General features: G+C 36.5%; 1 protein-coding gene and 1 long non-coding RNA gene across 2 annotated transcripts in view; one reads left to right on the top strand and one right to left on the bottom strand.

The window, feature by feature from the left end:
• Window positions 1–21,312, top strand: part of NAALADL2 (N-acetylated alpha-linked acidic dipeptidase like 2) — a 1,154,148-nt gene that overhangs the window by 110,603 nt on the left and 1,022,233 nt on the right. The gene's annotated exons all lie outside the window — the stretch shown is intronic.
• Window positions 1,326–2,902, bottom strand: LOC129643870 (uncharacterized). Its single transcript, XR_008710563.1, has 3 exons — window positions 2,769–2,902; window positions 1,964–2,013; window positions 1,326–1,457 (listed from the first exon to the last, which is right to left on the bottom strand). It is a non-coding gene; the product is annotated as an uncharacterized LOC129643870 (long non-coding RNA).

Raw genomic sequence — 21,312 nt, 5'->3', positions numbered from 1 at the left:
TTAGGAGCATAACAAAATGTTAAGAGAATTGAAAAAAAAACTTAAAATGATAGTACTTAGAAAACATAGTGATTCATACATTTTTATTACAAGTATACATTGCTCCTACTAGAGACTTAAGTTTGGCAGAACTCTACAATGCCATTTTTTTTTCCATTTTTAAATGAAGAAGATATATTGTATTTTCTAACAATGTAAATACTTTTAAAGGTCAAACATCATAAGGAGCTTAAACATGGAATCTGCCATAATACTTTGATTCTACATGCTATTTTGCATATTATTACAAAAATCTACCTTTATGAGATTTAAGTAGAATCTAAAATAGATATTTATTTATACTTTTCAGGGTGTTTTAAATGATTCCACCCATTCTTTCTTCACTTGTGCAAATTTCTAGTGTGCCTGTTATGTTCCTGGCACTATTCTAAGCTCAGAGTCTTCAAAACCTAGTGCCTGGTATAAAAAACTTCCTATAGTCAGAGAGCTTACATTTCAGTGATGGGAGATACAAAATTAAATTACACAGAATATCAAGAGTTCTTCTTTAGACATGCTAAATTTAAGAAGCCTACTAAATACACAGAAATATTGAGAATGAAATATGTATATCCAGAGATTAGAGGAGGGATCAGGGCTGGAGATAAAGAATTAGTATATAGAAAAATCATGATATGTAAAGATTTGGTTGTGGATATTTTGTCTAGGGAGACTGTGTCAATTATAAAGAAAGAAGGAGAGAAAGATAGGAAGGAAGGAAAGAAAGAAAAGAGAAAGAGATCAGAAAAGTACATGGATGCTTCAATATTAGATGTCTGGCAAAACAGGATAATCTTTCCAAAAGACCATGAGGTATATGATGCCAAGAAACCAAAAAGGGTGAAGATGGGAAGTATTTTAATAGCATGAGGGTAGCTTCTGCTATGAAAAGTAGAAAGGACATGGACAGAAAATTAACCATTGGATTTTACAAGATGATGGACCTCAGTGACCTATATATTCTACTGCTATTTGTGATAATAATGGTAATACCACTCTTAATAGCAAACACCCACATAGCACTAAGGCCCAGATACTAGTCTAAGTGCTTAACAGGTTTTGTGTGATTTAATTTATAATTAATATAAGAACCATTTTATTGGAGTGATAATTGAAAGTATCTAATTGGGTTGGATTGAAACAAGAATGAAAGTAGTTATATTAATTATCGGTTGCTACGTTAAAAAAAAAAAACAGCAGCTTGAAAAACAGCAAACATTTATTATCTCATCATTTTTACAAATTAGGAATTCAGAAGTATTTTGTTGGTTGGTTCTGCCTCCAAGTCTCATGAAGTAGCAGTTAGTTGTTGGGTGGGGCTGCAGTGGGCCTGAAAGATTCTGCTGTAAAATGACTCAGTCATAAAGCTGCCGGCTGGAGGCCTCAGGTCCTCAGTGGCTGTTCTCAGGAGACAAAGCCTTTCCACAGGGCACGTCCCCAAAGGGCAGCAGGTTTTCCCATAGAAGAAGAGATCAAATGAGGAGAAAGTTGTGCTACTTTTTGTGACTTATTCTCAAAAGTTACATCACATCACTTCTGTTGTTTCTGTATCAAAAGGAAGTTCCTAACAAAAATTTCTGCGCTACCTTTTAAAGCAAATGTCAAAGACTGTGTAAACATATTTTAAATCATTACTTCAGTGGTAAAGGAGTGAGGACTCCAGATATATACAAGTACTTTGAAAATCTTCTTTTGAAAAGGGTAGAAGAGAGATGTGATATTAACTGGAATGAAATGTGGAATGAAAGGGATGTGTGTGTGTGTGTGTGTGTGTGTGCATGCTCATTTGTGTTTGTCTCTTTTTGATCCCATAAACTGTAGCCCACCAGACTCCTCTGTGCATTGAATTTTCTAGGTAAGAATACTGAAGTCGTTTGCCATCTCCTACTGCAGGGAATCTTCCCAATTCAGGGATCAAACTCACATCTCTGGCATCTCCTGCATTGGCAGGTGGATTCTTTACCACTGCACCATCTGTGAAACCCAAAAAAGGAGAGTACTTCAGATTTAAGAAAGGAAGTGAGTCGTGGGTTGGCTTGGAGAGAAGGAAATGAATTTACTATGGAAGGTACAATAGTACTGTCTGGCTTTTGCAAGTGCCCATTTGAGATTCATGATCATAAATATAAGTGAGTCCAGTCAGCACATTTGTGGGATTATGTGGGATTATATATATATTATTTTAGGCCAGATTACCACATGCCTGAATGATTATCATAGTTGTCCAAATGGTTCTCTTTCCTCCAGGTTTCTTTCCCCAGCTAGTACCACATCAATCTCCTCAAAATAATTTTCTGCATAAGTTAATCTCTAGGCCAACAACTTCATTGTTTCTTCTTGATCTTGAAAGTCAAATGCTAAGAATTTGATCCCTAGATCTGTCATCAAATAGCCTTAGACTGTGTCTCCAACCACAGCAAACCATGAAATATTTTCCATTAGATAGTGACCATTTTGCATTTTAATGATTTTTTTTTTGTATTTTAGATTGGTTACTCTGGCAATTGTATGGACATTTTTTGGAATAGGGCATTACCAGTTTCAGGAAGCCCAGCAAGGTGGTCATCGTGAAATGTGATGATGACCTCAGTTAAAGCATTAGTGGTGACAAGAAAGATGAGTTTCAACAAAGGATGAGAGATAATTAAAAACGTAAAATGACTTGGACATAGGGATAAAGTGATAGGGAGGTGTCTAAAATCACAAATAGATTTTGATTTTTTACTTACATGATGGTATAGATGGTAGTAACATTCAATGAGAAACTTGATTCAAAAGGGAGAAGCAGGATGAAGAGAAAGATTAGTTCAGTTTAAAACATATATATATGTAAACTTGAGACACTTAAGTTACAGGTATATATAGATGTCCTATAAGCCTCAGGAAGAAATAAGTCTAAAATTTCAGAGTGAGTTCAGGAAGACAGATCATAATTTGAGAATCATTAGCAATGAAGATTTAAACATAAAGAGATTTCCAGGAAGAATAAAAAGGAACAGTCATAGGGGAAGGAGAAATAAAATAATTAGTTGTCAAAGGGAATAGAAAGAGCTTTTAAAATCCACTCATATTTATATTTAAAAGGAACTGGAACAAGTTAGAAATATTGATTCTTAATCATGATCATTTGTTAGTATCATCTGAGGACCTTTTTTTAAAAAAGCAATATCAGGGTCACATATGTGATCAGTTAAATCAGAATACCTAAGCAGTGGGAGGTAGAGATCATTCCCTTTTTGAAGCTTCCTGATGATTCTCATGCACATCAACTGAAGAGATCTACAGAAGTAGAGTGATTTGGCTGTCTTTATGTTTCACATATTATATGCAATAGGATGAGCATAAATGGTGTAAGATTAAGTTTCATGTGGCAATAAAACTTAGTACTATAGGGAATATGAGCTAGTGAATCTGAGCTAGCTTTATGTAGTATATTGGAAGAGAAAAAAAAATTCTTTTTAGAAATTTCTTTTAATTCTTTCTCTACCTCCCATAATTTGATATGGCCTTGTGACTAGCTTTGTCTAACAGATTATGATAGTAATATTTCAGAAGTTCGGGGCCCAGGACACAAGAGAACTTGTAGCTTTTGTTTCTCATTTTCTTGTCTTTCTGAGACCTCACTAAGAAGTCAGGCTACTCTGCAAAGAAAAAGAGGCCAAGTGGAGAGAGAGACCCTGCCAATTGCCAGTGCCATCCCCCAGACTTGTGAAGGGAATCATTTGGGGCAATCCAGCCCCAGTGGAACTACCTAATGACTGCAAACACATCAGTGCCCCCAGGCAAGATAAGCAGAGGAACCTCCCTTCTTTGCACGACCAAATTGTCACCTACAAAGTCATGAATAAAATAATTGTAGAAGCCACCAAGTTTTGAGATGTTTGTTAGGCAGCCTAGATAATTCATACAGTATATAAGAAACAATTGTCAATCCTTAGATGTAAATGGCCAACCAATTGGTTATAAATCCTTTCATGAATATATACTTTTGATATTTTTGAACAATGGATTTTTAAATCTCCTCTGAAAACCCAAACCTTATCTCAAAGCTGTATCTGAAACCTTGGAGTGTTTTTAGACTGCTATGTAGAACTCTTAATTCTTTTATTCTGATGCATTTGTCTCATGATTTATTCTCCCAAATTAATTTCCCTCCTCTCTCTGTGTAAATGTAAATAAATGAAGGTGGCCCAAGATGGTTATTCCTGATGCTGCTGTTATTGCCACAACTGTTATAGTACCATAAACAACAAACTTTATTATAGATATTTTACTATTTGTCAGAAGTCCTCCCATGAGCTTGGTCTTCAGTCTCTAATTTTATTTTAACAGTCTGTGACCTGGGCCCTATTATATCCTATTTTACAGATGAGGAAACTGAGGCTCAGAGTGGATAAAGTAACTTGCTCAAGGCCACACAACTAGTGAGGGCTGGAAAGTGATTTGACACAGGTTTGACTGATGCACAGTCTATTTGCCTATAATAATCACTTAGTCTACACTTTGTCTAATCACTTTGCCTGTAATAATCACTTAGTTCTACATTCAAAGCACTTTTATGACATGCTCCCCAAATTTCCTTTTGTGAATTTGTGGCAAGACAGAATTTTTTCCTTTTTTCATGTAGGAAAAGAAAATTAATATTCTTTGAAGACTTGCTGTTGTATCAGGCATTTTCATATATATATTATATATATATATATATATATATATATATATATATATATATCACACAGTCCTCACAGTCATCCTACATACCATCTTTACTTTTGTGGTGCAGAGAACAGGGAGACAAATAATTTCCCAAAGGTCATACAACCTTGGAACTGGTAAAGCTAGACCATAACACAAGTCTGTTTTGCTACTTGGCCTTTTTCTTTGAATTTATATCAAGTTATAAACTCCATTGTATTTCATAGAGTCCTAGTTCTTCATCACAGAATAAATTGCTAGGAACTATTACCTCTTTGGGGCTTCCCTGGTGGCTCAGAGGTTAAAGCATCTGCCTGGAATGCGGGAGACCAGGGTTTGATCCCTGGATCGGGAAGATCCCCTGGAGAAGGAAATGGCAACCTACTCCAGGATTCTTGCCTGGAGAATCCCATGGAGGGAGGAGCCTGGTAGGCTACAGTCCATGGGGTCGCAAAGAGTCGGACACGACTGAGCGACTTCGCTTTCACTTTCATAAACTCAAATTATATTTCAGAGTCCTAGTACTTCATCACAGAATAAATTGCTAGAAACTATTACCTCTTTTAGGCTCCCCTCCCAAATGTCATTTTCTCAGGAAGGGCTTTCCTAATCTCTCATATCAGCTGAGTTTCCCCTGTTCTATACTACCAAGGCACCTCTCCATGCTTTATGCAACACTTGTTATATTTATAACTTGTTATATTTGTAACTGTTTCCATTTCTGTCTCTTTCACTAAACAAGAATCTCCATGAAGATGGGGACATTTTGTCTCTGGCACTATTAAAACCCAGACCTAGCACAGAGTCTGGTGCAGAGCAGTCATTCAATAAACATTTTGTGAATTAATTTTTGAGATTTTAGACTATAGACAGGCCTGGAGAAATGACATTTGTGTGTTTAAATTGGTTGTAACAAGATTCCATAAGTACAATAAGAAACTCTTCTTGATAATAAAGGCAGAATAAATGCAGTTTTGAGATGGGACAATACTTTAAGGATGTAAAGGCCATGTTAATGTGAAATTCTTTCTGCTTCATTAAAAGCCTGTCATGGAGTTCTCAGAAATAGCCGTGACAGCTTTTTGCTTGCTGTGCTGTCAAAGTGTACGTCTTAGGCCACTGTGCTAAGGAGTCTAGCATTGACTACATGTTTGTTTCCATGGACACCTATCAGGAGAAGAAGATAGAAAATAAACTAGACTGAAACATAAGGCAATATCATATTGAAGTTTTTTTTTTTTTAGGGGCTTGACTTAATTTTTTTTTTTAATTTTATTTTATTTTTAAACTTTACATAATTGTATTAGTTTTTCCAAATATCAAAATGAATCCACCACAGGTATACATGTGTTCCCCATCCCGAACCCTCCTCCCTCCTCCCTCCTCATACCATTCCTCTGGGTCGTCCCAGTGCACTAGCCCCAAGCATCCAGTATCGTGCATCGAACCTGGACTGGCATTGAAACATGTAAAATATCATGTATGAAATGAGTTGCCAGTCCATATTGAAGTTTTAATAGAGGCAGAATTAACATAAAAATAGCTCACCCATTCCAGTCATAAAGATAAGTCAGATATTAAAGTGATAAAAATAAATTTGTTATTTTATCTTTGCTTTTTATCATTTTAAACTCTTTTTGTAAAGTAGCAATATTTAAATAATTAGGCAAGATGTATGCTTTTAATGTTTTAATTGTTAATTCTGATGACTACAAAGATGAATAATTTCTCTTTTAGAGGAGATAACCCTCAAACAGATAACTTGGAACCAGGTAGAGAAAAAATATGGTTGGTTTTATTATTCAATTTCATATTGGAATGTTAACACTGCATAAAGCCAATCATAAGACCACATTTTAATACACATAGAAATAATTATTCAAATAAATACATAAATGTGAAAAATATAATCTATGTAAATCTATGTAAATGGATAGTTATAGTGAATTAGTATACAGCATGACTGAGTGGATTGCTCAGGGTTTCATTAAATAAAAAAGACTAAAGACCTGGATTAGCAAGGAAAAGCTTTTTTGCTCTATTTCAGTTGCTTTAGGTTGTTAATCTGGTCCAAGATGATCAACTTCTCATTAATCATAATAATTAGGGGTAGATTTACTGAGCATTAATGTAATTTTCAATCATGCTAATAGTTGTGCAATCCTCTGTTCATTAATATAAATGAGGTAAATTAGAACCATGACATTATAAAGAAGAGGCAGAAGCTGTGGGAACTTTCACGGATCTTCCCTAAACCCCATTAATTTAATTGTAATGTGTCGTTCCTCAATACTTATTTTCACTCTTTTTATTTTCCATTGCTAATGGTTCTTCAGATTGGTTAATGAGCATACTAACCTCTTAATTAAAGTGACTGCCATAGTGTGGTCTAAATCATACATACTTATCTTGTCTCATCACCTTTAACCCTTTTGCACACGTTCAGTCAACAGGCATTTGTGGAATAGTCACTCATGCAATTTGGAATTGAGTACATCAGTGTAATACAAAAGAAATAAGAAGCATCCCACCATTCAGGAGGTCACAGTCTAGAAGACATTGAGATTGGATTGATATCATTATTGAAAATATAATAGCAGGTCCAAAATAAAAATTTCTCTTTATGGCATGCTTAAACTTTTTGTGTATATCCAAAGATGTCTAAATTAACTATTTTCTTCATCTCTCATTTTTGTTTAGAAAGCCCCAGAGAGGCCTTTCCTGAAACACTGCCTAAACTGGGTCCTCATTTTAGGGTCTTTATCTCAGCTTTTATGTTTTTCCTCATAGCATTTAACAGATTTGTGTGTATGTGTGATTATTTATTTACTTTTTCTTACTGTAGTTCATAAGCAAATCAAGGGCAGGAACCACAACTGTATCCTCAGATTCTATCACATTTTCTGGTACACTGTGATGCCCAATTAATATTTATTGGTGAATAAACGAGTGCATTTATGGTGCTTATTCACATAGTTAATCATAAAGACACTTGCTTGATTTTAGAATCTAGAATATGACCAAATGTCCTTTTGCAGAAAAGAAAATCTTGGATTGGGTCTTAAAAGTTTTTTCCATTTGAGCAATATTCATTGGGAGAATTTATTTTTTAAAATCCATTGACTGGAGAACCAAACCTCACCAAATTGGAGGAAATAAATCTCTGGACCAGAAGACTATTTGTCTCCAACTTTGTTAGTTATATGGACTTGTAGTGCCTGATCTCATTCAATTATTGATCAAATAACCCGCTTTCTTTGTTTTGGGCATTAAAAATGACTCCAGGGATGTCATATATGGCAAGGTCCTTTTGGTTCTTTCTGTTCGTTTGTTTTTTGAACAAACCATGCAGCATGTGGTTTCCTAGTTCTCTCACCAAGAATCAAACCCAAGCCCCCTACAATGGAAGCATAGAGTATCAACCACTGGACCACTGGGAAGTCCTACAAGGTCTTTTTTTAAAAAAGAACTTAATCTAGTTGGAGAATCTGTAGTATGAGGCACTCAAGCAACTTGTAAATGGCAGAAATGGGATTTGAACTTATTGCAGAGGACTAATGTATGTGCTACTTCCATTAAAATACAGCCATTACAAACAAGTTTGGACTTCACTAAAAACAACAGTAAAAGAATCTGTAAACAATCAGTAAAGAATCTGCCTACCAATGCAGGAGATGCAAGAGATGCAGGTTCAGTTCCTAGGTTGGGAAGATGACCTGGAGAAGGAACCGACAATGTGGTCCAGTATCCTTAGCTAGAAAATTCCAGGACAGAGCCTGGCAGGGGTCGCACACACACACACACACTCACACAAAACAGTAGCAACATTATGGTTCTGGCACAGTTTAAGTATAGAAGGTACATATTCAGCATTTGTCATTGTCTAATGTGGCCAGCAAATAGGGGATGAATTTGAGAGGCAAGAGAGGCAGATAGAATGAATACCAGGAGGCTAGTTAAGAAACCATTGGTTTACAATGGTTTACAACCATTAGTTACTAACATAACTAATGGTTATGTTAGTTTCAAATGTGAAGCAAAGTGATTTAGTTATACATATACATATATGTATACATATATATGCTTTTTCCGATTATTTTCCCATATATGTTTATCATAAAGTATTGAGTGTAGCTCCCTGTGCTATACACAATTAGGTCCTTGTTGTTTATCTATTTTATATTTAGTACTGTTTGTGTGTTACTCTCAAATTTCTAATTTATCCCTCCCCCTCAGCCTTTCTCTTTTGGTAAGGATAAGTTTGTTTTCTAAGTATGGGAGTATGTTTCCATTTTGTAAATAAGCTTATTTGTATCATTTTTTTAGATTCCACATATAAGTGATATCATATATTTGTCTTTCTCTGTAAATCAGCTATGCTTCAATGAAAAAAAATGACTGTATTAAAAAATGAGAAACCATTGCTTACTCTGGCAAAAGTAATAGCAGTGAAAATGAAGGGAAAAGGAAAAGAACGGATTTACAATGAAAGGGAGACACTCTAGGTTTCAGCAATGGAGAAATGTGGGAGTAAGCAGAGATGTGGGTGAGAGAAAGGATGGGGTTAAATAAGATCTCCTATTTGTAGTTACCTGGGTGGATGATGCTGATTATCACTGAAGTAAAGAATATGTCCTGAGAAACAGGCTGAAGAAAGAGAAAAAAAAATTAGGCTTTTCTTTTTGAATAGTGTAGGGGCAGATTGACAGGGGTGCTGAGAGCTTCCTGAGATGTGATGGGCGTGTTTCTGCCGTCCTGTGGTTGCTGCTGTTTGCTCCCCCTGCCATTGCTGCTGCTGCTGCTGCTGGTCCTCCTACTCTTGAATACTTTTTCTCAGCTATGTATTGAAATAGGTCTCTCAATGTACATTTTCTCCAAGTCTTCACAGCAAACTTATGAGATAAATGTTCATCTTTATTTTATACTGAGTAAACTGGCAACCCACTCCAGTATTCTTGCCCCGAGAATCCCAGGGACGGAGGAGCCTGGTGGGCTGCCCTCTATGGGGACGCACAGAGTTGGACACAACTGAAGCGACTTAGCAGCAGCAGCAGCAAACTAGTAATTAAGCATTGCTGAGTGTCACAAAATTAATGAATGTCAGAGCAGGAGGTTCAACCTGACTGCAATGCTGATGCGCCTTCCAGTGGCTTCCATCTACTCTATTTCAAACTATTTGTGTTTGAAGTACCTGACGGATATCTGGGTTTGCTAATTTGTGAAGTGTGGATAATAACAAGTGGCTGAACACATGTGAACGTGTGAAACGAAGCTATGCTAGCTAGAGTGAAATAGTATTAATATTATTGAAAAGCTCCTAATTTCAGTGTCATTCAATATAATTAATTTCTAGAAAATAATTCGATTCAACTGTGGATTACTAAGTGGTTTGCAATACCAGGCAAAAATTTGGGGAGTGCTTAATTTATCCTCTATTTAGTAACTCCAGTAGGGAGAGGATTGATATGACAGACTTTTAAAAGATGAAGCTGGAAAGAACTTTAGAGATGATTTAATAAAGGGGTTTATATGAAAAAGCAAACAAAACAAGAGATCTGAGCTGAAGTTGCAACTGATGGCCCTTAAGTTGTATCCAGAGTGACATGTTTTTCTCTCACCTAGAGTCAGCATCTGTGACCTAACCGTGAGCTCCACAGTTAGCTGCAGTCCCCACGGCTCCCCATTGTTTAATCCCAGACAGTTGTCACTCATTCCCCTGCCTCCCCATAATGCTTGTGTTTGTGACAGGTTATTTAGATATTTGTTTTGTACTATAAATTAATTCTACAGGGAAAAATAGAATGTGCGGTTCAAGATGCATTGTCTTTTGGGGCGTTAAACTTACCATTGAATTTTTCCTTTAAGGAAGAGTCCATTAATCTGCTAGAAATGCCATAACAAAATAATGCAGACTGGGTGACGTAAAGAACATGAATTTGTTATCTTACAGTCTGGAGACTGGAAGTCTTAAGATCAAGGGTTTGGCAAGTCTGGTTTCTTCTAAGTCTCTAGCTGCAGGTGGTGGTCTTAGTGAGTCCTCTTTGGCTTTTCTCTATTTGTGCATCACTGGTGTCTCTCTCTCTTCTTATAAGGACTCCAGTCATATTGGATTAGGTCCCACTCATCGGAATTCATTTGAGCTTAATTACCTCTTTAAAAGCCCTATTTCCAAATACAGTTATACTCAAAGATACTGGAAGTTAAGACTTGAGCAACTGAGTTTGGAGGAGGGCACAATACCATCCATAGCAAATAGTTTCTGTTGAATGAATAAAGGAATGTTGTTTTAAAATGGTTGAGACTGTATCTTCCTTAGCCTATTTGCACTGTTTTTTAATCTTTGTTATTACACCATTTTATATTACTGTAATCTACATACTTGTATTATCTTCATTACAAGGTTGTACATATCTTGAGGCACAAATTATAGCTCTATGTCCATTACAGAATACATCTTGAAGAAGTAATTATTTAATTAAAAAATAAAAGGAACACTTTCAATCTCAATTTCACATTCCCTGGTCAGTTTTAATTCTACTTCAGCATGAAAGAAAAGTCAACTAAACAACTATTTTAGGAGGAAGGATTAAGATTATTTGAAAATACTTAAATAAAACTAACTTTATAGTTTAGTCAGTCTTATTAAAATTAAAAGTAATATCTGATTTCAATGAGTTACATGTGTTTATATCAAGCTAATTTTTAGATTGTTATTTTTAGATTAGATGAATGTTATATTAGTTCTAATTGATATTTCTTATTAAAATATCTCTAAATTTTGAAAGTTTATTTCATGTAATTATGTTCGTAGGAAAAAATTAACATACACCTTTTTGCCTAAAGAACTTATTTCAGGTTTGATTTTGCATTTACAAAATCTAAATAGGAGTGAGAGAACCTTTAAGAAAATTGGACCACTCAGTTGATTTATCTGCAGTGACACACATGAAAAAATATATAAAAAATATGTATATATTCAAGTGAGTGAAAGTCGTTCAGTCATGTCTGATTCTTTGTGCCCCCATGGACTGTACAGCCCATGGAATTCTCCAGGCCAGAATACTTTTCCCTTCTCCAGGGGATCTTCCCAACTCAGGGATTGAACCCAGGTCTCCCACATTGCAGGTAGATTATTTACCCACTGAGTCACAAGGGAAGCCCAGGTATGTACTAAGGTGCATTTAATTTGCCAGTGATGTAACTTTTTCACAGTTTTTGTCTAAATGAATCACAGAAAAGATAGCAAAAATGTGGAAAAGGAGCTTTTTTAAAAACTGTATATTTGCTGAATCATTGCCTTAAGAGTATGTCAATGACTGTTGAATGACATGTCAAACCAAGGGATGTCAACCCATGCTCTTATTCATATTTTGCAGTATTATTTATAAAATAACTTCTGTGGCTCAGAGGTTCAAGTGTCTGCCTGCAATGAGGGAGACCTGGGTTTGATCCCTGGGTCAGGAAGATCCCCTGGAGAAGGAAATGGCAACCCACTCCACTATTCTTGCCTGGAGAATCCCATGGACGGAGGAGACTGGTGGGCTACAGTCCACCGGGTGGCAAAAAGTCAGACACGATTGAGCGACTTCACTTTCACTAAAATAACTGAAAATATCTACCTTTTACTATCCAGTGAAATGTACAGCATTTGAAGGATAAATGTTTTCTTGAGTCATTTTAGCCTTGATCCTAACTTGTTTATTTGTTTATTCATTTGTAAACTGAGTCACTTCTTCAACAAACGTTTATCAAGGGCTTCCTAGGGGCAAGCAACAGCTTTACTAGTTGTGTGAGCTGAGTAAATCACTGAAGCCTCAACCTGTTGGTTTTGTCACCTGTTAAACAGAGTTGTTAATGCTTCCTCTAGTGTTACCTCTAATGCTACCCACCGTGTTAAACGTTACTGTGACAGCTGTCAAAACGTGGCTGGGCACAGAGTAGGGATCGCCCCAATTGTTTTTTCCTTCCTTCCAATATGACTCCCAGAATCTAGTGTTTTACCTGTAATTTTCTAGAATTTATATTACTGCTATAGAATTTTAGAACTTTAAAATTGGAGAATATTTTAGCAATAATCTTGTTCCTCTTTTTAGGGAACTTAACAATGGAGCGCACCTACTCAGGAGATACAGTTGTTCAACTGGAGAACATTTAAATTTTATCTATGTAGTTTTCTTAATCATTATAGCAATTGTTAGAGTGGAAGGAGAGAAAGAGAAGAAAAGAGAGAGGGGAGAAAGAGAGGGGTCACAAGTTGAAGGTATATTGGCTTCTCCTATGACTTTTGTGGTATGGCCACATATCTAAGTATTCAGTCTTTAGAATATTTTTTCCCTTTCTCTTAGTTAAAAAACACAAATTCTTTAATTTTCAAAATAGATGATTTTTGAAATGTTTATAATTTGAAAAAGTATGAAAACTTGCTTTATAGTCAGTTTGATTTTAATGAATTAATTGCCCTTTAAAAGAAAAGCATTTGCCAGTTTCTTTCAAAACTGATCCACTAGCATCAGGTTGCCATCTGCCTTTACTTAATATAGGAATCCTACCATAGTACAGGGCTGGGGAAACAGACCAAGTACAAACACACTAGATTATGTTCCACCGCCTTCCCTGGGTGCCTTAAAAGCTCTCTGAAGCTGGCGTGATATCTTTCTGCTTGTTACCTCCTCATAGTTAAGGTTAATAATAATTATTAATGACAGTAATAATGTTGTTAGGATAACTAATAATTGCTTTAAAGCAATCACTGGAAAAAGTCCTAAAAGGCATCCATATAGATTACACTATTTCAATCATATTGCAAATAAGACAGCATTGTTGTGGTAGGCAGAATTCTAAGATAGTCCCCAAGATTTCCAGCTCCTGATGTAAGTACCTTGGATAATTCTCTTCCCTTGAGTGTGGGCAGTCTTTGACTACAGTGGGATAGTTGCTCCTTTGATTAGGCTACCTTATGTAACAAATGGTGATGGGATAGTCACCACTGTGCTATCTGGAGGGGAAACTGGAGTCAGAGAGAGGCTTTCTTGCTGTCCTGGTAGAAAGCAAGCATCCCTTTTGTGAGCTGCATATGGGGGATGAGTGGTAAGGAAATGTAGGCAACTTCTTTTAATTGCTGAGACCAATCCCTGGCTGACAACTAATAAGAAATCTGGGACCTCAGTCCTACAACCACAAGGAACTAAATTCTGCCAACAGGCTGGATGAATTTTCAAAAGGACCCCTAGCTCCAAATGAGAACTAGCATATGTGTAGGGGCTTACCTGGTAGCTCAGATGGTAAAGAGTCTGCCTGCAATGTGGGAGACCCAGGTTCGATCCCTGAGTTGGGGAGATCCCCTGGTGAAGGAAATGGCAACCCACTCCAGTACTCTTGCCTGGAAAACACCATGGATGGAGGAGCCCGGCAGGCTACAGTCCATGGTGTTGCAGAGTTGGACACGACTGAGTGACTAACACACACACAAAGTATGTCTAACACCTTGACTGCCGATTTGTGCCACCTTGAGGGGGTGGATCAAGCTAACAAAACTCAGACTTTTGACCCAAGAAAGCAGATAATAAATGTCTGTTGTTTTAGGCTGTTAATTTAGTGATATTATATAATTTTAAACATATAATTGTGTAGTAAAGATATGATAGATAAAGGTAATCCTCTACTTTTATATTTAATTGCATTCATGGATTTTTGTAATTTGGATCATTGTAATCATGTATTCATGGATTTTTTTGCAATTAGTATTTTATAAAGTATAAAAAAAGAGCTTTTCTTTACTTTTTGAAGCGTTTGAAAGGAGTCTTGCAAAATGATTAATTAGTTGTAATTACAATTTTGTAACTGCTCTCAAAGTCCACTCTCTGACTTAGAGAAATCATTAACATTGTGTCCTCATCAAAGGGAATATCAGTGGCATAGTCTTTAATCATTTTTTTAAAAACTTTTAAAATTGAAGTACAGTTAATTCAGTGGCATAATTTTAATGAAGTGTAGCAAATCATGGGTAGAGGCCCACAGAAATTCATTGTGTGACACTGAAATGTTTTTGTTTCTTTCCCAGTCCTGGTGAAGATGTAAAAACAAGGAAATATTAATAAGCCAGGTTTTAAGTTTCTCACTTCAGTTGAACTTCAGGATGTGGCAAGGGTTCTTGGAGGGCCCATCAGACACTGCTTTCATTTGTTTGGAGGATTTATTCCCATTCCCAATTGTGAAAATTACCAAAACTTTGAGGCAGCCATAGAGAAAATGTCTGCATTAATAATGCTGTTATGGAGGTCAAGTAAACATGCAGGAGACTGTAGTTGATTTTGTAAATAGCACAGTGGACTATCAGGCCAAAGAGGATGTATACAAACTGAAGGCAAACGTCTGAATAAACCGTTTTATCACTCTTCCGGGATTTTTATGCTTTTAGAAAATTGTGACTAAAAAGACAAACAGAGAGACTGTGAGTTCCAAGATGACAGAGACCATACCTGTTGTTTTCATTTGTATATTCCAAGGGCTTGGGACAGTTCCAGAATATGTAGGTGTTCAAAAAATATTTGTTAAAGAACTGAGTTACAAAACTGGCTCATCTTCAAGTGAGATAGTGGATAGAACAAAATGTGAAGCTGCGGGCCTAGGCTGCATGTGAATATACTTCTGTATCCTGGCTTAATTTTATCTAAGAAGTATGTTTACATCTGCCCTACTTAAAGGATTCTGGTATATTCAAAGAAGGATGAAGATTATGTAAATAAAAGAGGTATCATCCTTTTCCTAAAAAGTCAGACTTCCATATTGTTCCCAGTTAATCCTTTCTCTGTCTCCAGGCTATCACACTCCCAACTGGATATTTATTTTTCACTGAACCCTGTCCACTGCTTTGTTTATACTGTACTGTGAAGCAAGTGGTATCAGGTTGAGCAGTCACTAAGACATGCTTTGCCTATAGCATTTCTAGACTCCTAAGAAAGATTTGTATATGTGGTAGGGTGTGTCTGTTTTTCCTACCTAAAATATCAATCATTAAAACAAAACAAAACAAAACAAACTGCTACTTTTAAAATACTAAATGAAAAAGAAAGTGAAAGTGAAGTCGCTCAGTCCTGTTGGACTCTGCAACCCCATGGACTGTAGCCTACCAGGCTCCTCCCTCCATGGGATTCTCCAGGCAAGAGTACTGGAGTGGGGTGCCATTGCCTTCTCCAGGGGATCTTCCCAACCCGGGGATTGAACCCAGGTCTCCTGCATTCCAGGCAGATGCTTAAACCTCTGAGCCACTTTGTACTAAAAGAGTAAGTTATAAATGCCTTTATTTTGAGAGGATTGATTTTTCTCTAGCATTTAGTTAATCCTGTCATTTGCCAACCTAAACAAAAGTGAAAGTGGAAGTCACGCAGTTTTGTTTGACTCTTTGCAACCCCATGGATTGTACAGTCCATGGAATTCTCCAGGCCAGAATACTGGAGTGGGTAGCCTTTCCATTCTCCAGGGGATCTTCCCAACCCAGGAACCGAACCCAGGTCTCCTGAATTGCAGGTGGATTCTTTACCAGTTGATCCACAAGGGAAACCTTAATAAACCTAAACAAGCAACTAGACAAATACTAACTAGAACAAAATGAAGTGTGTTAACACACACAATGACACATTTCCTGATGGCTATTTGAAGAATCTTGAGAGGATGCTGCTGTAATTCGAACTATGCTTATTTGGCATAGCTAGCTAGACATGGATAAATGATTCTTCCAGAAACACATGTAATATGAACCTATATATAGAGAGATAACTAACAGGTTCAGTTTCTTTTAAAGCTAATTGGAACTTTAAAATTCTTTAACTATATTCAGTGATAATTCTTAGTTGCATTAAAAGCTAGGGAGGAAACAACCTATATGTGACTATATCTGCTACTTAAAATACGTGTTAAGTTATAAAGCCCAATTCATATAGTGATTTCCTCGTAACAGTTTTTGCCTGTGAGATTTCATACTCCCTTTTCGCTCTTTCTCTCCTTCACTTCCCCTCTGTCTCTAACCATTTAATCTATACTTCTCTCTGTTTTCCAAAGTGTTGCTTTGCCCTGTGGCAACAGCTATGATTTAAGATGTCAACTTCTCCATTAACATCAACAGCCTCAATAACAGCTCTGAATCATGTTTAAATAAATGTGTCATGATGATGATTGTATTATTATTGGGTGTGAATGAATAAGAGTCTTAGGGAGAGTGATAAAGATTTTAAAAGCTTCTGAGTATAAACATGACACTTTCATCCTTTTCCCTTTTTATTTCAAAGTCAGAAATATTAAGCTGTTATGAAGGATGAGGAAGGCACAAGGGACTCTCTCTTTGTCCTCTTCTGTTTTTTCCTTCTTTTCCTTCCTGCTCCTCTCACTACTCCCTTTGCTTCTTCTCTGTAATAGTAAAGATTGGGGGAAATATTACTATTAATATATATGATTCAGGTGAACAATATAATATTTTCTTTCCTCCACCTACTCTCATGACTTCTCTTTCTGTTCTGTGTGTAACATTGGAGTGGTGTGGGTAGGCTGGAAGTTTGGTAAATAAGGAATGAAAAGGGAAGAGAATGAGAAAAATGGGACATATGTAGGAAGGGAAAGTGGAAAGTCTTCTCGAGGCAGTGGGGCCAAGCTCCAAAGTGCATACACTAAAGAATGAAAGGACATAGCCTCTAGCTTTGATGCTGGGTCATAGTGAATTTAACAATTAGTTCTAAAAATTCTAAATTATAGACAGATTATTTTTCTTAGGCATATGTGCAGCAAAAAAAAGAAAAACAAACTGCCTCCTGTGTTTCTCTTTCACTCTGAACACTGCCACACTCACAACACTTCTGATTCCAGATGCGTGGGGATTTTTCCCCAAGATCAGAAGTTCTTTATGGCACCAGCTGGGTGTCCTACAATATTAGTGACGAACCTTTCTGGCACCAGAGACCAGTTTTGTGGAAGACAATTTTTTTTTCCACAGACTTGAGAGAGATGAGAGATGGTTCAGGCAGTAATGTGAACAATGGGAGTGATGGGGAATGGCGAATGAAGCTTCCCTTACTTGCCAGCTGCTTATCTCTTGCTCTGAGGCCCAGGAGTTGAAGACCCTTGTCCTACAATGTAATTCAGTTTTGGCACTGTTTATCCCCCCAGGATAAGGGCTCAGTCCTATGAGACTGTCTCCCTACTTCATGACTTCAGATGCCAGTCCTAAGTCCAGATCATCACCTATGTTTCTAGTCAATGACAATTAACTGGAGGTTCCCATGAACCCCTCTCTGGTTTGATTAATTTGTTAGAGCACCTCATTGAACTCAGAAAACAATTTACTTACAGTTTACCAGTTTATCATGGGGCTTCCCTCATGACTAAGAGAGTATAGAATCTGCCTGCAATGCAGACTCAGGTTCGATTCCTGGGTCAGGAAGATCCCCTGGAGAAGGAAATGGCAACCCACTCCAGTATTCTTCTGTGGACATAGACAGAGGAAGCTGAGGTCACAAAGAGTTGGACATGACTGAGTGACTAACAGTTTCACTTTCACTTACCAGTTTATTATAAAAGGATATGGCAAAGGACTCAGCTGGACATCTATATGGAAGAGACAGGGCACATTATGAGGGGAAGGGGCTGGAACTTCCCTGCCCTCTATGGGGCACTAATTTCCCAGGACCTCCACTTGTTCACCAGCCTGAGAGCTCTCCAAACCCCATACTCTGGGATTCTTATGGTGACTTCATCCCATGGACATGTTCAATTATTAACTCCATTTCCAGTCCTTCCTCCTTTCCTGGAGAATGGGAGAGAGCTGAAAATTCTAAGCTTCTACTTAGAGCTTGGTCTTTCTGATGATCAACTCCTATCCAGGTGCTATTCAGGAGCCCACCAAAACTTCCTCGTGGAACAAAAATGACTGCTATAAACCAGGAAGTTCCGAGAAATTTAGGAACTCTGTCAGGAACCAGGACCAAAGACCAAATATTAGAGCCAAATATGCTATTAATGCTCTTTAGGAGCTATTAGGAAATTAAAGAGACTTTTTAGGAGTTCTGTGACAGAAGCTGAGAACAAACACACATGCACACATATATGTAAATATATGTGTGTGTGTGTGTGTATATATATATATATATTTCCTATCATATCACAGCATATTTTGATTATATGTTTATATTATCAAATTTTAGATCCCTTCCAATTTTATATAAATCTCTAGAATGAAATCTTCTAAAATATGTGGACATTTATATACCTAATAAGTCTGAATAAACAAATCCATTATTTATTTTGTGATCAAGATGAGTTAATAACATCAATTTTCAGAGAATGCAGTCTTATTTAGTATAAAATATAGACTCCATTAAAACATATATAGTATTGGAAAAAATTCAAGAAAGACCAAAAAGCAGAATAAAAATTAAACATAAATACTTAAAAATAGAATTTCTAAAAACTAAACTTTTCTCTAATTATAAAAGCAACAGAAAGGGAACAGGAAGCTAACATAAAAAGGAAATTTTAAAACAGGAAACTTATAGGAAACAAATAATTCCATCCCCTAGCTTTAACCATTTAACCATGAATCTTAATCTTTTTGGTGTAGGTGTCCAACTTTCTCTGTAAGTTATTTATATTCACATATTTTTGTATTCATCTATATTACTTACCATACTAATGACACACTATATTTGTGTGTGTCTGTGCAGAATTTTTTATTTTTTAAAAAAATATTAATTTATTTATTTTAATTGGAGGTTAATTACTTTACAATATTGTATTGGTTTTGCCATACATCAGCATGAATCCACCACAGGTATACACTTCTTCCCCATCCTGAACCCCCCTCCCTGCTCCCAGTGCATACTTTTTTAGTGTAGTTTATGTTAGGGGAGGAGTTGGGAGCAGATATAAATAAGAAAAAGACACAGCAAATTAGACCCACATTAGGCTTGGATCACAGGTGAACCCTTACTAGTTCTGTGACTTTCATTAAATTAACCTTTTTCTGCTTCAGTTTCTTCATTCGTAAACTAGTGTGGTTGTAGAGATTAAATGAAATGGTAAATTTAAAAGATGCAGCTCTATGCTTGACACATCTTATTTAAAGCTATATTGTTTTTTATTATGGATAGCAGGGGAATGATGGATATTACAGTCAAATCATCCTCTTTTCAAAAGAAACAGGATGAAAATCTTGGCATTAAAGACAACTTTAAATGAGATTATTTAACAGAAACTTCTTTTGTAAATATGCTGCCTTGCCTGTGAAAAGAGAAAATAACTTATACAATATTAGAAGACAATCACTTTTTTTCAAAATTCAAGTTTTGGACTTTAGCAAATCTTTTCCTCAATGGAAGAGAGATAAGTTATGAATCCACACCTCATGAAGACCTGTGTATCCCACTTACATGATCACCGTGGCCTTTCTATTAATCATCATAAGTATTTTTGGGAGTCTCTCCATCCCTCTTCATGGAAGACAGAGTAGCCCAGTAAAGGCATAGAGAGAAGGTTGCTGGCCTCAAATCCTAGTGGTATATTCCTAGGATACTTGTTCAACTTCTTAGCTAAAGCCTCAGCTTCCTCTCTAGAACTGACAATGCCCTAAAAGTTCATTTGGACAAGTAAATGAGATAATATAGCAAAAAAAAAAAAAAAAAAAAAAAACGAAAACAAACATAGCTGTCAGTTTTGGAGCACTTAATTACTAACTTGCTAGGATTCCCAAACATGGGTTCTTTTTTGAACTACTCAGTAAAGAATCTACCTGCAATTCAGGAGACCCCGGTTTGATTCCTGGGTGGGGAAGATCCACTGGAGAAGGGATAGGCTACCCACTCCAGTATACTTGGGTTTCCCTTGTGGCTCAGCTGGTAAAGAATCTGCCTGCAATGTGAGAGACCTGGGTTCAATCCCTGGGTTGGGAAGATCCCCTGGAGAAGGAAATGGCTACCCTATCCAGAATTCTGGCTTGGAAAATTCCATGGACTGTATAGTTCATGGGGTTGTAAAGAGCCTGACACTACTGAGCAACTTTTACTTTCAGCTGACAGTGACTTTTTTTTCATATATATTTGAAGTTATCTTTAATGCGAAGTTTGTATAAATGTATAGTGGTAGGCCTATGGTAGAAAAAGGTGAGAGCTGATGTTAAGGAACAAGAGTTTGGTCTTATCAGAACAAAAGAAGATGGAGGTATTGTAAATAAATATTTTATATGAATTAATTAACATATTCTTCACAGTCATCTTATGAGGTAGGTATGATTATTATGCCCATTTTACAGATGAGGAAACTGAGGCATAGAGAAAGCTGAAATGCAGAGAGAGAAAGAAACTCACACAAGGACATACAAGTAAATGGAGGCATCAGAAGTTAAACCAGGAAGTTTACATTAGAATTTGGACTCTTAATGCTATCTTATGTTATGTTTTAGCATTAAACAAGCCAGTCTGTTTAGAAAATATGTGGAATTGTACATTACTAATTTGAAAACTCTTCTCCTGTCTCTTTTGCTTACATATCATTTCAAATTATTTAGTCAATTTTAATGTCAATTTTTAGTTATTTATTCAT

This window comes from Bubalus kerabau, chromosome 2, assembly GCF_029407905.1.
Source record: "Bubalus kerabau isolate K-KA32 ecotype Philippines breed swamp buffalo chromosome 2, PCC_UOA_SB_1v2, whole genome shotgun sequence".
Lineage (NCBI taxonomy): Eukaryota > Metazoa > Chordata > Mammalia > Artiodactyla > Bovidae > Bubalus > Bubalus kerabau.
The sequence above is the reverse complement of the archived record's forward strand: the minus strand, read 5'-3'. Positions and strand labels throughout refer to the sequence as shown.